This window comes from Carettochelys insculpta, chromosome 23 (assembly GCF_033958435.1).
Source record: "Carettochelys insculpta isolate YL-2023 chromosome 23, ASM3395843v1, whole genome shotgun sequence".
NCBI classification, from domain to species: domain Eukaryota; kingdom Metazoa; phylum Chordata; order Testudines; family Carettochelyidae; genus Carettochelys; species Carettochelys insculpta.
In genome coordinates this window covers 6,964,662-6,977,317 of record NC_134159.1, presented here as the reverse complement: position 1 = coordinate 6,977,317, position 12,656 = coordinate 6,964,662, and the positions used below count along the sequence as shown (strand labels likewise).

At 46.5% G+C, this 12,656-nt stretch overlaps 1 long non-coding RNA gene across 1 annotated transcript in view; it reads right to left on the bottom strand.

Moving 5' to 3' along the window:
- The window catches only part of LOC142001099 (uncharacterized), a 45,020-nt gene that overhangs the window by 17,216 nt on the left and 15,148 nt on the right, over positions 1-12,656 (bottom strand). The window contains exon 2 of the long non-coding RNA XR_012642395.1: positions 7,317-7,476. This is a non-coding gene — a long non-coding RNA (uncharacterized LOC142001099). The remainder of the gene's footprint in view (positions 1-7,316; positions 7,477-12,656) is intronic.

Here is a 12,656-nt window from a genome sequence, read left to right as displayed (position 1 = left end):
ATTTGTTATATTGGTAATATGCAAAATATCCATGCTGCTCTTGTAAAGCCGAAACCTGGAAGAGTTTAGTAGGCATCACTGATGCAGAGATGCTGAAAGCAGGATTGAGTTCAGGCACCTGAACAAATGTATTCACATAGGATATTACTACCAGGTCTTGTATCAGTAATCTGAACCCAAGTCTCCTTCCCCTTCTCACCTCAGTCTCAATAATTTCCACTAACTGCAGGTTTTAAAACAGTGGTTTCTTACATTGAAAGGGATAAGCGGATCTGCAGTAAATTACTTTTTGTATGTTGAGGGTGGTGAGAGAGTATGGCACAGTAAGGTCTCAGAGTACGTGAATCTGGAGTACACAACCCTGCTCTTACACAGCTGACCCCTGATTCCTACAGTAGCCCTTGCTTTACGCAGCTTCAGGTTCCCACAGAGCAAAGCTGCTGGGCTCTCAGCCTGCCTAGGTTCCCGCAGCTGCAGACAGCTAGGCAGGCTGAGAGTCCCTTCCCAGAGCAGTGCTAGGCACCACTCTGGTGTGGTAGGGGGAAGGCTTTAGGCTTGCTTAGCTGCCTGCCCCTGCAGGCAGCCGGGGGGGGGGGCCTAAAACCCCCTCCCCCCCCCCTTCCCAGGGCAGCGCCGCTTGACAGCCACACCAGTTCACCCCCATTTAACCCCCCCATCAGCTCAGCCCCCCACCTCCCCCAGCAGGGGGCTACAGCTGCACACCTAGGGCTCCCTGCCAACCCCTGCAGACCTGTTTGCAACCCCTGTGCCCCCACCCCATTGCACACCCAGGCCTTGACACGCCCCCCCCCCCCCCCCCCCGCCACCTGGACCTAACCCCTTTGTGGCCCTGGATCACCCCACTGTGTGCATAGCTCAGCACACACAGGGCTCCAACCTGCCCCCTGGTCAAACACCCCTCCCCAGTGCACCCCCATTCAACCCCTCTGCCTCCTGGCTCAAACACCCACCCCCATGCATGGGGCTCCAGCTCCCAGCCCACGGAGGGGCTCCAACACCACTCCACTCAATCACCCTGCCCTGGTGCACCCCCCATGTTCAATCCCCCCTCATCCCCTCCCTCCCGCAGCCCAAGCTCTCTCTTCCATGCACGCATGCTTGGGGCTCTGACTGTCAGCTGCCATCGGTGTGCTCAGGGGCTCTATACCCCTGCCAGTTCAACATACCCCGCCTTCGATTTCTGGTTCAACCCCCCCCCCCCCCGTCTCCCCATTTTCAGCTCACCCCTGGGCACGTGCTGGACTGTCAGCTGCCAACGTGTGTGGGGCTCCAGTTGTTAGCTGCTGCAGGCGCATGAGGCTCTACCCCCCCACCCTGGTTTACCCTGTTCAACCCCCCCCAATCCCCCATAGCCCCAGCTTACACTCCCCGGCTCACAGGGTTCTGGCTTCAACCTGCACCTGGGGCTCCCAATCCCCAGCGTGCAGGGCTCCGGCTCCAATCCCCGACCCACCACTCCTGCATCCCCAGCTCTAACCCCCATGCTGGGCTCAACCCCTGCCCCAACTCTCTGCTGCCCAGGTCCAACCCCCTGCAAGCCCTGCCACCCTAACCCATCCCAGGCTTAACCCCCCCTCCCCCCCGGCCCCTCCCAGGGCTCCAACCTTTCCCCCCCAAGCCCTCCCTGACTTAGGCAAAATTCAAGGTATGCGAGAGTTGCATGGGACACAACCCTCCTGTACCTCAAGGGATTACTGTATGTTGTTTGCACTCTCCTGCATAGGTGTAATTCTTCATAGAAAATTGTGTGCTGACATGCACATCCTGAAGTTCCATTCACTTTAGTATTCATGTTACATTGCACATGTCCCCGGTATACCACTTGGGTCACGCACGTGAATTGACAGCACAGTTCTGGATGATGAAGATTGCACTCTATCAACAGCATGGTGCCACTGAAGCTAATAGGGTTAACCCCATGAATAATGCAGTAAAGGGCACTGAATTTGACCAATTGCTTTCAGCATGATTGCACAGGCATAACAAAGAATGTGGTGTTAGAAGGGCAAGAATAGATCCAGTGGGGACGAACACGAGCAGAAACCATATTCCAGATGATAACCTGTGGATTAAATTTGGACTTCAGCATTCTTCCAAGTATCCCTTTTAGCAGAGAGGTAGCCAGTGCCAGTGGACAGAGTACGGGATTGGCAGACTGGAGAGTTGGGTTCTATTTCTAGATCCGATCTTGATTTTCCATGTAACCTGGGCATGTTATATACCTGACCTGTTTTCCCTTTCTCCCTCATCTCCTGGACAACTCCAAAATCTAGGGATGATAAGTGTTACAGTATTGCTACACAGTGTTGAAGACAGTACCAGAACAAGGAGATGCCTGGCTGCTCCCATGCGTGTTAGAGCCTTCTAGTTTCTGCAGCTCATATCTGGTGAGTGAAGGCTTCTTTGTTAAGCTGCCATCTTTCTGACCCTCCTTTCATTTTCTTTTCAGCTGACTTGCTTCAGACAGAATTCTTGCAACATACAATATAATAAAACAGTCTGGCTAGTTTCCCACTCTACCCTGAATCACCTCAATTTTATGGATTGCATTTTGGAAAAGAGAATCCTGTTTTGCTTTGTACAACTCTAGCATTTGATTGCCTATGAGCTGCATCATGTATGGGCATGGAACAGCTGTTTGTGCAGAGCGTCTTGCTGCCTCAGCATTTTCCCACATTGCCTCTTAGATGCCAGCTGTGATTGGGATCAGAAGCCTCATGAAACCTCTCCTCCGCCAATACTCTTAAACTTGTCTTTTTCCAGGTATTGAGAGCTGCATCTAAACTATTGCTTTTTGACTTTGGTTGATTATTCTTTCCTTTCTTTTGGTGCAAGCATAAATACATGTAGTCTCCACTGGGAGACACTACAGCTTCTTCTGTATTGTTTGTGGGAGCAGCTGGAGGAATTTTCCAGTGCAGAGCAGGCAGTATCTCTTCACATCCTATGCTTGTCACTGTCACAATGCACCTGAGCACAATTGGCCTGCTGTTCACACCGTGCTGGTCTTAAGTTTGAAAAAAATGTTTAAGCAAGGTTCGAAAACAGCTTCAGTTAAATTTGTTAATTGTAGTTGGGTGAGGCTAAGTCCCTGAGGGTCATTTTGTTCTAGCAGAGCTGAATTAAAACTGGATGTACTCCATGTTCCCAGCTCAAACCATTTCAGAAACCAATTTTACTCGATCTTTGTTTAGACAAAACAAAAAAGCGGTTAAGTAGCACTTTAAAGACTAATAATAATTTATTAGGTGATGAGTTTTTGTGGGACAGACCCACATCTTCAGATCACAGCTTTATCAGAACAGGCTCAATATATAAAGCACAGAGGTCCAAAAATTGAATCTGTTGTGGTAAGCCTATGATCTGAAGAAGTGGGTCTGTCCCGCAAAAGCTCATCACCTAATGAATTATTTTGTTAGTCTTTAAAATGCTACATAACTGCTTTTTTGTTTTGATAGACTATAGACTAGCACAGCTATCTCTCTGTGTTTAGATCGATCCTTAACCCTGTTCCTGCCTCAAGCATATAAGGGCTTACAACACTGTAAACCTGCAACCCGGTCCCATTCCTCTACAATGCTGCTGCACAAGTTTTGTTAGATTTTGAGCTGAAAGTCCCATCTAAAAGACACAAATATGAGGCGGGTGGGAGGAGAGTAACTAGACTGTAGTTCCTCCACCCTGGTTAAGATTTCCACCTAAGAGTGTAGCTGAACTGAACTTCCTTTTAATAGTTCTTCTCAAATGAGGCTGAAGTCTGGAGTATGATTCAGCTGTCTGCTGCAGCACCTTTACCTCTGGTGTAATGGGGCTGCAAAAGTAACTTAACTAGGGGGCCTTTGTTGGGTGCATTCTCTGATGTAGGGACACATAAGAAGCAGGGGAAGCTGCCAAAATGTCCTGCGTTTCGCTTATCCTTCTCTAAAAGGGGTCTAATTCAAAGCAGTTATAAGAGCTTATCTTTGCTCCTGCTTTCTGGGCTGGTTTTCGTGAGAAGCTACATCAGAATTGAGCTACAAGGCTACAGTACTGCTAAGGACTATGGGTTGATTGCTTCTAGTCTTCACTCTGGGGGCCTGTTTTAGTTAAACTGCTGCACGATTACTGTATTTAGCCTAAATTTTCTGCCTTTGCTGTTTAGACAGGGCCACTGCTATGGTGTTTGTAGCACAACTTTTTAAGAAAGGACTTTACAACAGCTTTCCTGTTTTCAGCAGTCTCTCTTATTTATATACACACACATATACCAAGAGGAGGGAGGGTCCCCAGATTCATTTAATCATGGAATGAAATGGACACATGTGTCACTGTTGACTATGCACTGGAATCCACTTTCAGCTTTACTAATGACCTCCTAATTGAGGGCACTAAGGAAATGGTTTTGAATGTGACTGGAATAGACAGTTATAGGCAGGCATGCTCCCTCATTCCCTGTCTTATTTCTTTCCAAATGCCTGGAGTAGACTGCCCTAGCAAAGCTTGGCTTGCCCCAGGGCCCTGCTCAGCACCTGGAATGAATGCCTGTTGCTCAACCACAGCTCAGCACAGTGGTTTTCTGCTGCAAGCAAGAAATGCATTATGTAATCCATGCAGTGTAATTAGGAGTAAAAGTAAATAGGGACCATAGTGAACCTCTGCAGTAAGTATAAAGTGGGTGAATCTCTTTAGGTGGCACGGTAAGGAGTGAATTCTTGTCCACTGCTGTGTTCTCATAAGCTGCTTTGAGCCTAAAGAAAGATTTTAATTAAACTGGACAGTGTCTTAAGCTTCCTAATAGCCTGCCCTAGCCCACAGCAGCACCAAGCCTTAAAGTGCCCTTCTGAAAGGGATTGTTCAGCATGCTGATTCCATAGCAGGTTGAGCTGTTTGTGCCATGTGAGCTTACCACAGAGTCCTTTTGTATTTCAAGCAATGGCATTATGTCCTCTTGGCTTTGCATTGACCTACAGTCACACCCTGCTGAGAACAAGTGAAGAGCTTGGGTTTCCTCATTCTGGTTGTTTTTATGTAGGTATTTGCCATAGGAAAATGGGAGAAGAATTCACCATAATTTTTTTTTTTGCTTTTTCAGAATGCTGCCCACATAGGCAAATCTACATGGCACATAATCAGAGCATGCAGAGAAATGAAATAGTATGTTTTCAGTCCCAAGGCAGTTATCAAGTGCAAGAAGGCAGGTCAACCTAGTCCCTTCTCATTGGGCTACAGGCCTACCTCTAAGAGTTGGGAAAGGCTGTCAAAGGTACTTTAATGCACCAGAATCAACACTCTCAGTAGTCATTGAACCAATCTCTGATGACCAGCAAGCTCAACCATAGCACAACTACTATAGGTGCTGTGCTGTACAACTGAGATCCCTCCTGTTAAATTCAGGGACAAAAAGTGGTGCCCAACATAAAAAATTTGCTCACATCTGAGCTACACCGATGTGCTTAATGCACAAGCCCAAAGCAGTACACAGTCTCAAATTTCCCTAGACTTACACTGACCCAGGGACCATGGGCTAAATTCAATTACCAGGTAACTCAGCTGACTTCAGTGACCTCGCATTTATGATTAATTTGACCCTATGTTGCGCGAATTAAGACTGCTGTTCCTGTAGGAAAGGTCTTTCTGCCTTTTTGGGATGGTGTAGTCTGCTTTCCAGGCAGGAAGAAGAGCATATGTTTTTACCCTCATCAAAGACAACAGTTCAGGAGGGCAGGAGAAGTAGCAGCCATGCATGGGGGATGCTGCTTGTGCTTCTGCCTGTCCCCCCACGACTGTCAGCAACAAGGGGAAAGTACACAGCTTGTGTGCATGCCCCTCATGCCTTCCTGGTGTGGGGTGGAGGAGGAGGTGTAGTGTCCCCTCTCCCCCTACTAGTCAGGGGAACAGGAAGAAGAGCAAGAAGCGTCCTAGAACACATGGCTGTTGCTTACCCTGCCTTCCCACAGTGGTGCCCTGGACCCTTGTACCTTGAAAGAGTGCCTAGCATTGCCTCCTGTGTGGGGCTGAATAAAGCTCTTTGGAGGCAGTTACATTTCCTACTACCCATCTCTCTTGAAGCTGCAAAGAGAAGGGGGAATGAGATTGGGGTGGGGAGATGCCTATGGATGAAAACATTATTCTCCATCTCTTCTGTACATCATAAAAATAAAATAAAACAAATGGAGGGACACATCTCATAGAGCTAGCAGGGACCTTAGGAGGTCATAGAGTCCAGTCCCATGCCCTTTTGGCAGGCCCAAGCACCATTTCCCCCCCCCCCCCTTTTTTTTTTTTTAAAACTCTCTATTAAATGTCCCCCTCAAAGATTAAACTCTCAACCCTGGGTTTAGCAGGCTAATGCTCAAACCGCTGTGCTATCCCTCCCCCTGAATCAAGAGCAGCAGGACAGATGGCATTAAGGATCAACCTGGGTTTGAAACTGCCCAGCCCAGAACCCAAGTCCCCTAAACTCCAGTCTCACACTATAACCACAAAGCCACACTTCCGCATCACAAGCACCTGAAGCATTAAAGCAGGAAATGGTATTTGGGAAACTATTGAAGGTAATCAGAGTTAGGTAACTCAGGCACAAGTGTCTCTGGAAAAAAAGGGTATAAGGAAGCTCTAATGCTGAGTTCTTACGAGCATGTCTGATAGCTGATGTACATATTGCTATCCGTTGCTGTAAAGTGGTTCAACTCCACCACTGTTCACTAGTGCTCCTTTGATCGTCTTCCACAGGGCTGTCTCCATGTTATCATTAACATTACTTCTTAAGAAATAATACAGTTCCCCAGTGGCTAGGGACAACTGCTGTGGAAGACACTAGAATTGTTCAATAAGTGAACCAAGGATATTGATCTGACTCTTTCTCCTTCTGTTTACTTTCTGATCTCTTACTAAGGAAGGGTGGTTCCAGTCCCTCCGGCTCACCTGAGGTCTTGTCTGAGTCACAAGTGGATTAAAACAGGCGGGACCCTGGGAGAACAGTTACAAGCCCCAACCAATATATTAAAATATATTCATGCTTATTATTACTCATGATGCATAATAAAATTACACTTTAATTTTAAAATAAGAATGACATGACACATTTCTTTTGTTCCATTAAAGCAAATAGTTTAAACAAAATGGAGTTATGGAGCCTGGGGCCCTGAGGCAACTGCCTCTTTTCCTGTTGTGTCAATCTGCCAGTGGTCCCATTAGTGGCCTGACTTTCAGAAAGGCTGCACCACTTTTATTAACGTTCGTCCCAAAGGAAGCTGTGGGCAGTGCAGCTCCTTTTTCAAATAATATAATTATGTTTTTGAAGTCCGCATACTCACTGCGGTGTCTTGCCTGAGGTGAGGTTGGTGGGGGGCTGCTGTCCTCATTTTGGTGTCAATGGGGGAGTGCTCAGAGACCCGTTTCTAAATGGAAACAATAATTCGATAGCTGGTGGACTGGCTGCTGCAGCCTTGATCCCCGACGTAGTGTAGACATGTCCTGAGTAAAGGAAAATATGAAGGAGTAAAAAGACTAAAAAGCACCTCAAAATAAAACCTGTCAAGAAGAGTCTCTCATTTTTGAGCACCTCTGACTTAGTTCTATATCCGAGATTCTGTAGGGGAGAGATGCTCACTCTGCGATATGATGTATTTTTATAGTCAGGACTTGCTCCTGTTCTGCTGTTTGTTGGAGGTTTCCCACTGACCTCTATTATGAGCTCCAAAGGGGCTGTGGGCAGTCCTGTCCTGATTTATAATCAAATATGATGTAATTTTTACCTGATATTTCAGCAGCCTTGAAGGCACTTAGAGTGCTAACTTCACCTGTCTGGGTTTTTTTTGCTGCTTCCCTATCAGTGCCTTGTACTGAGATGGGGCAAAACCACTTTATGGTCCTTCTCAGGTTAGTTCTCTTTCATAGGCCGTATATTGTCATCTCTTTCAGATGAACTTGGACAAGTCACCTTCTCTCTCTCTCTGCCTCTGATTTCCCTTTGCACCTGTCATTTGCTGGGGTGAGCCCAGGGATGAGGTGTGGGAGGACACCTGGACACTGGAGCTTTGGACAGATAGGATAGGGCCAAGGGCAATCGGCTCTGAGTGGGAACCGGAGCATGGCGCCAGGCCTTCCCCCAGCCCTCGGAAGACACAGAGTGACACTTCCACAGCATTTCAAAGGAGCCTGGAGCTTGGCCCCTATGCAGTACTCCTCAGCCCCCATCAGCAGGCCTGTCTCCCATGTCTATTGAGACTGTAAGCCCTTTGGGGCAGGGACTGTCTCCTGTGATGCATTTGTACAGTGAGTAGAACAACTGGGGCCTCTATGTGCTACTGTAATACAATGAATGGTTAGCCTGGAGCATATTTTAATCCTGTTGGGGAGGGGGGGTGGGACATGTCTTTTACTGGGTCCATTGATCTGATGTAGCTTTTGTTCTTTCTCCAGCCTTCAGAAAAAGGCAACTTCCTAACGTGTGGTAAGCCTAGAGATAAGCCTCTGAACAAAATCCTGGTCCATTATTCTGTTGCTGGTAAATTTTGAGTCAGTCGGTGAGGAGCAACTGGCTGAGTAAGTGTTAGGGTTAACATATAAAAAAGAGGACACCCCTGAGAGGGAGTTTATCTGTATCAGTATCTACCAGCACACGTAGTATTAATATGCTGTAGTTTATCACATTAATATGTGAGTTGTTAGATACTGATACAGGTACACTCCCTCGCAGGTATGTCCTCTTCTTTGAAAGGTCAAGTATGGTAACCCTAGAAGTGACACAAAAGCGCACCTGTCTGTGTAGGAGAGAGAACTGGGCACAGTGTTCCATTAAAAACTGTTCTGGTATGGCTATGGTCTGAAGAAGTGGGTTTGTCCCACAAAAACTCATCACCTAATAAATTATTTTGTTAGTCTTTAAAGTGCTACTGGACTGCCTTTTTGTTTTGATAGAATATAGACTAGCACAGCTATCTCTCTCTGTTACGATTAAAAACTGTATTACCATCCCTGGAGAGTTTTTTCTTTTGATGGAGAAAAAGGGTTGATACTTAACCCCCTTTTCCACTACTGCACAGCAGCTTGAAAAGAAGAAAGAGGAGACTTGTCCTTGGCCAGGGAGAGAGTGTCTGCCTCAGAGCTCCCTAGAGGGAGGCAATCAGTCCTTCCACTCAGCAAGGAGCCCTGGCTCCGTCTGCAGCATTAATCAGGGTTGACTGTGCCTGTTAATCCGCTGATCCCATCCATAAGGATGAGGGGAGGAATGCTTTATCCACATGTAAATGCTCCTCGGTTTGCTGCAGACAGTGATTAGTTGGCTGAGTGATCAAAATGTAAGTAGCAAATCTGCAGTTTGAGTGAAGGCCAGGAGGGCTGTGGCTTAATGGAGGGAGGAGTCACAAACAGTGTTTGAAGGAAATAAAATAAATGTTTACTATGGAATGATTTAACTGCTCTCCTGTTTAAGGAGATGGTAACATACATAGCCAGAGCACTCCCAGAAAGAAGCTGGCAGCTCTGGAATTCTGAAAAGACAAGCTATGATTTTATTTGTGTTACCATAACTACAAGGAGTGTTAGGCTTGGTTTATACTAGGTAGGTAAGTCAATTGCAAATACGCTATTCTAGCTACGGCAATTGTATAGCTAGACATGACCTATTTGCAATCAACTTACTACGAAGTTCTCACTATGGAAGGTTGACCTCCTTTAGTCCCTTGAGATAGCAAAGAGTACAGGGGTCAATGGCTGACCCCAATAGGTCGATTTTCATACATCTCCACCAGGCATCTGACATTGAATCCTGGAAGATCAGCCCTGAGCAGGTTGATTGTCCTGATAATGAAGGTGTGGCCTTAGACATAAATAGGATTACCAGATTTTTGGGGAGGGTTTATGACAGGCAGCCCCACTGTGGGGGAAAGAAAACTAGCAGCTCCATGACTGGGAAGCTGCCATGGCTGGTAGGCTACCACTTGGCCAGGGCACCCCACTCCCCAGCCAGCTCCCAGCTGCAGGGATGCTGGGGTTCCCCCACTCCCATGGCTGGGGTTCCCACAGCTTGGGCTGCGGGCAGGCTCTGTGCCCCAGCCACGGAGCTGTCAAGCCCCCGCACCTCCCCCACCAGGGTTCCCTTCAGCTGCCCTAGCTCTGGGACTGATGGGGTTTCCTGCCCCCTTGGCTAGGGGTTCTTGCAGCTGGGAGCTGTCTGGGGCACAGAATCCCACTGGCAGCCTCAGCCATAGGAAGACCAGCTGGTGCTGGGAATTTCTATGACAAGTCTTGCATTTATCCAAAAATGTTGCTGCAGGACATTTTTGTGTCCATGCAAGATGCGTGACTTTTCATGGAAATTCAGCGCTGTCTCGCACATTGTGGGACATCTGGCAACTCTCAACACAGACCAGACCCTCACGGGGCTGGTGGTGTACAAGTATAGAACAGAAAGACTACCCCTAAGCCACCCTCAGGAAAATAAGGAGTCGTCTTAAGAGAGTACTACCAATGAAATCAAGGTAGGTTGGATTTGTGGTTAAAGTACTGGACTGAGCAGCTTGGGCTGCTAGCAGGGCTTTATGCCCCAGCCTGAGGGTTGCCAAGCCCCTCAACCTCACCTGCTGGGGTTTGTGTGTGTGATCTTTCTTATGAGATATTTTAGTAGGTTTTATGTCCTTTTGGAGTTTTATGTTCTTAAATCTTTTTGTATATGTTTATATCTTTAAAACAATTTGTAAGCCACCTCAAATATTTGAAATAGAGAGATGGGATAAAAATATTTTCAATAAATAAAAATAAAGCAGGTTGCCTGCATTGGACTTCTGACTCTTTCACACCCCCTGCATGACCTTGGGTAAGTCTCTGAACCTTTGTTTTTCCCATCTCTGAAATTGTGGTAGTACTGATCTGAACTCACAGCACTGTTGTGAGGTTTAATGTATTAATGCTTTCGGATCCCCTGAAGGAAGGTCCTTTATAGCTGCAAATTATTATTATTGTCTATGCTGAATTTAAGCAGAGCACTGCTGGAAGATAATTCATGTCACAGAAATTATAATTTTTTCTTTTGCATGGCTGAATTAAGCATGAACAGTGCAGCAAGGAATTTCACTTGTTATATTTCAGGGCTTGTCTACACTAGCTACTGGCTCAATGGGCAGTGATCGATCCATCAGAAATTGATTTATCATGTCTAGTACAGACTCAATAAATCAACCACTGAGCACTCTCCTGACAACTTTGGTACGCCACCAGAATGAGAAGTGCAGGCAGAGGATAGAAGAGCATCAGCTGTCAACTTGCTGCAATGAAGACACTGTGGTAAGTAGGTCTAAGTGTGTTGACTTCAGCTACATTATTCATGTAACTGAAGTTGTGTAATTTAGATTGATGGGCCCCTATACCTGTCTTCCCATGGAAAAACACTGGATCAAAGTGGTTTTTTTGTGCCAGGTGGTATGGTCATGTGTTTCTAGCACCAACCACACTCTAGAGTTACAGGACAAATAAGGCAGTCATTGGGTTTGGGACAGGAATAAAGGCTCTCATTAGCACATTGAAAACTATAAACAGACTTACATTTTGTATTTCCAACCTCACACAGAAGAATATACAGATCCAGCAGAATGTAACATTAACATTGATAAGGTGGCACAAGGTATTTTATCCAAAGCATCTCCAAGTTATGCCTATTTATATTCAAAAGCCAAATTTCATAAAGCATGGAGGGAACTGTGTCATCACATCCCCTCCCCTACGGATACAGCTATAGGACCAGAGCTGATGTATACACAGTCATCTCCAGCACACTGCACAGTGATGGGGATGGTTTGGGACAGAACAGGGAGTGCTATTTAATATTTGACCAGAGAAGACAGGACGTTGATTCTTATGTAGCTGTGAGCTGAGTGGCCCAGATGTTGCCCTGCCTAAAGCTATGTTTAGCTGCTGCAGGAGGAGAGAATGATCCTGTCAAGATTGTGACAAGTATCAGAGGGGTAGCTGAATTAGTCTGCATCTTCAAAACAACAAGAAGTCCTGAGGCACCTTATAGATTAACAGATATTTTGCAGTATAAGCTTTCATGGGCAAAGACCTGCTTCATCAAATGCATGAATGGGGGAGTTTCAGAGGACGGTATAAAGAGGGAGTCTCAGTCAAGGGGAGGGCTGGAGTTGACGAGGTCTGTTCAGTCATGGGCCACATGCCCTGTGACTAAACAGACCTTGTCAGTTCTGGCCCTCCCCTTGACTGAGACTCCGTTTTTATACCCTCCTCTGAAACCCCCCCCCCCCACTCATGCATCTGACGAAGCGGGTCTTTGCCCATGAAGGCTTATGCTTCAACTTATGTTTGTCTATAAGGCGCCACAGGACTTCTTGCTTTTCCTGTCAGGATTCAAACTTGTGCTTAACGGGTTAAGTGTCAAATTCCAGGCTGACGCACTGAAAGCACAGATGTAATTTCTGACAGGGTTGTTAGGTGGCTTTTGAGTCTGTGTCTGAAGCCAGCTAACCATGAATATGGTTTATGTGACTTAGTTATTTTACAGGCCCTTTGCATTTTAGGGATGTAAAATCCTGTTTTGTTAACCAATTAAACATTAAGTTTAAGCGGTTAACTGATGAAATGGTGGGGGGAGCTAGGTGGCTGGGGAGGGCCTCTCCATTCCATCTGGTCTGGAGCACCCC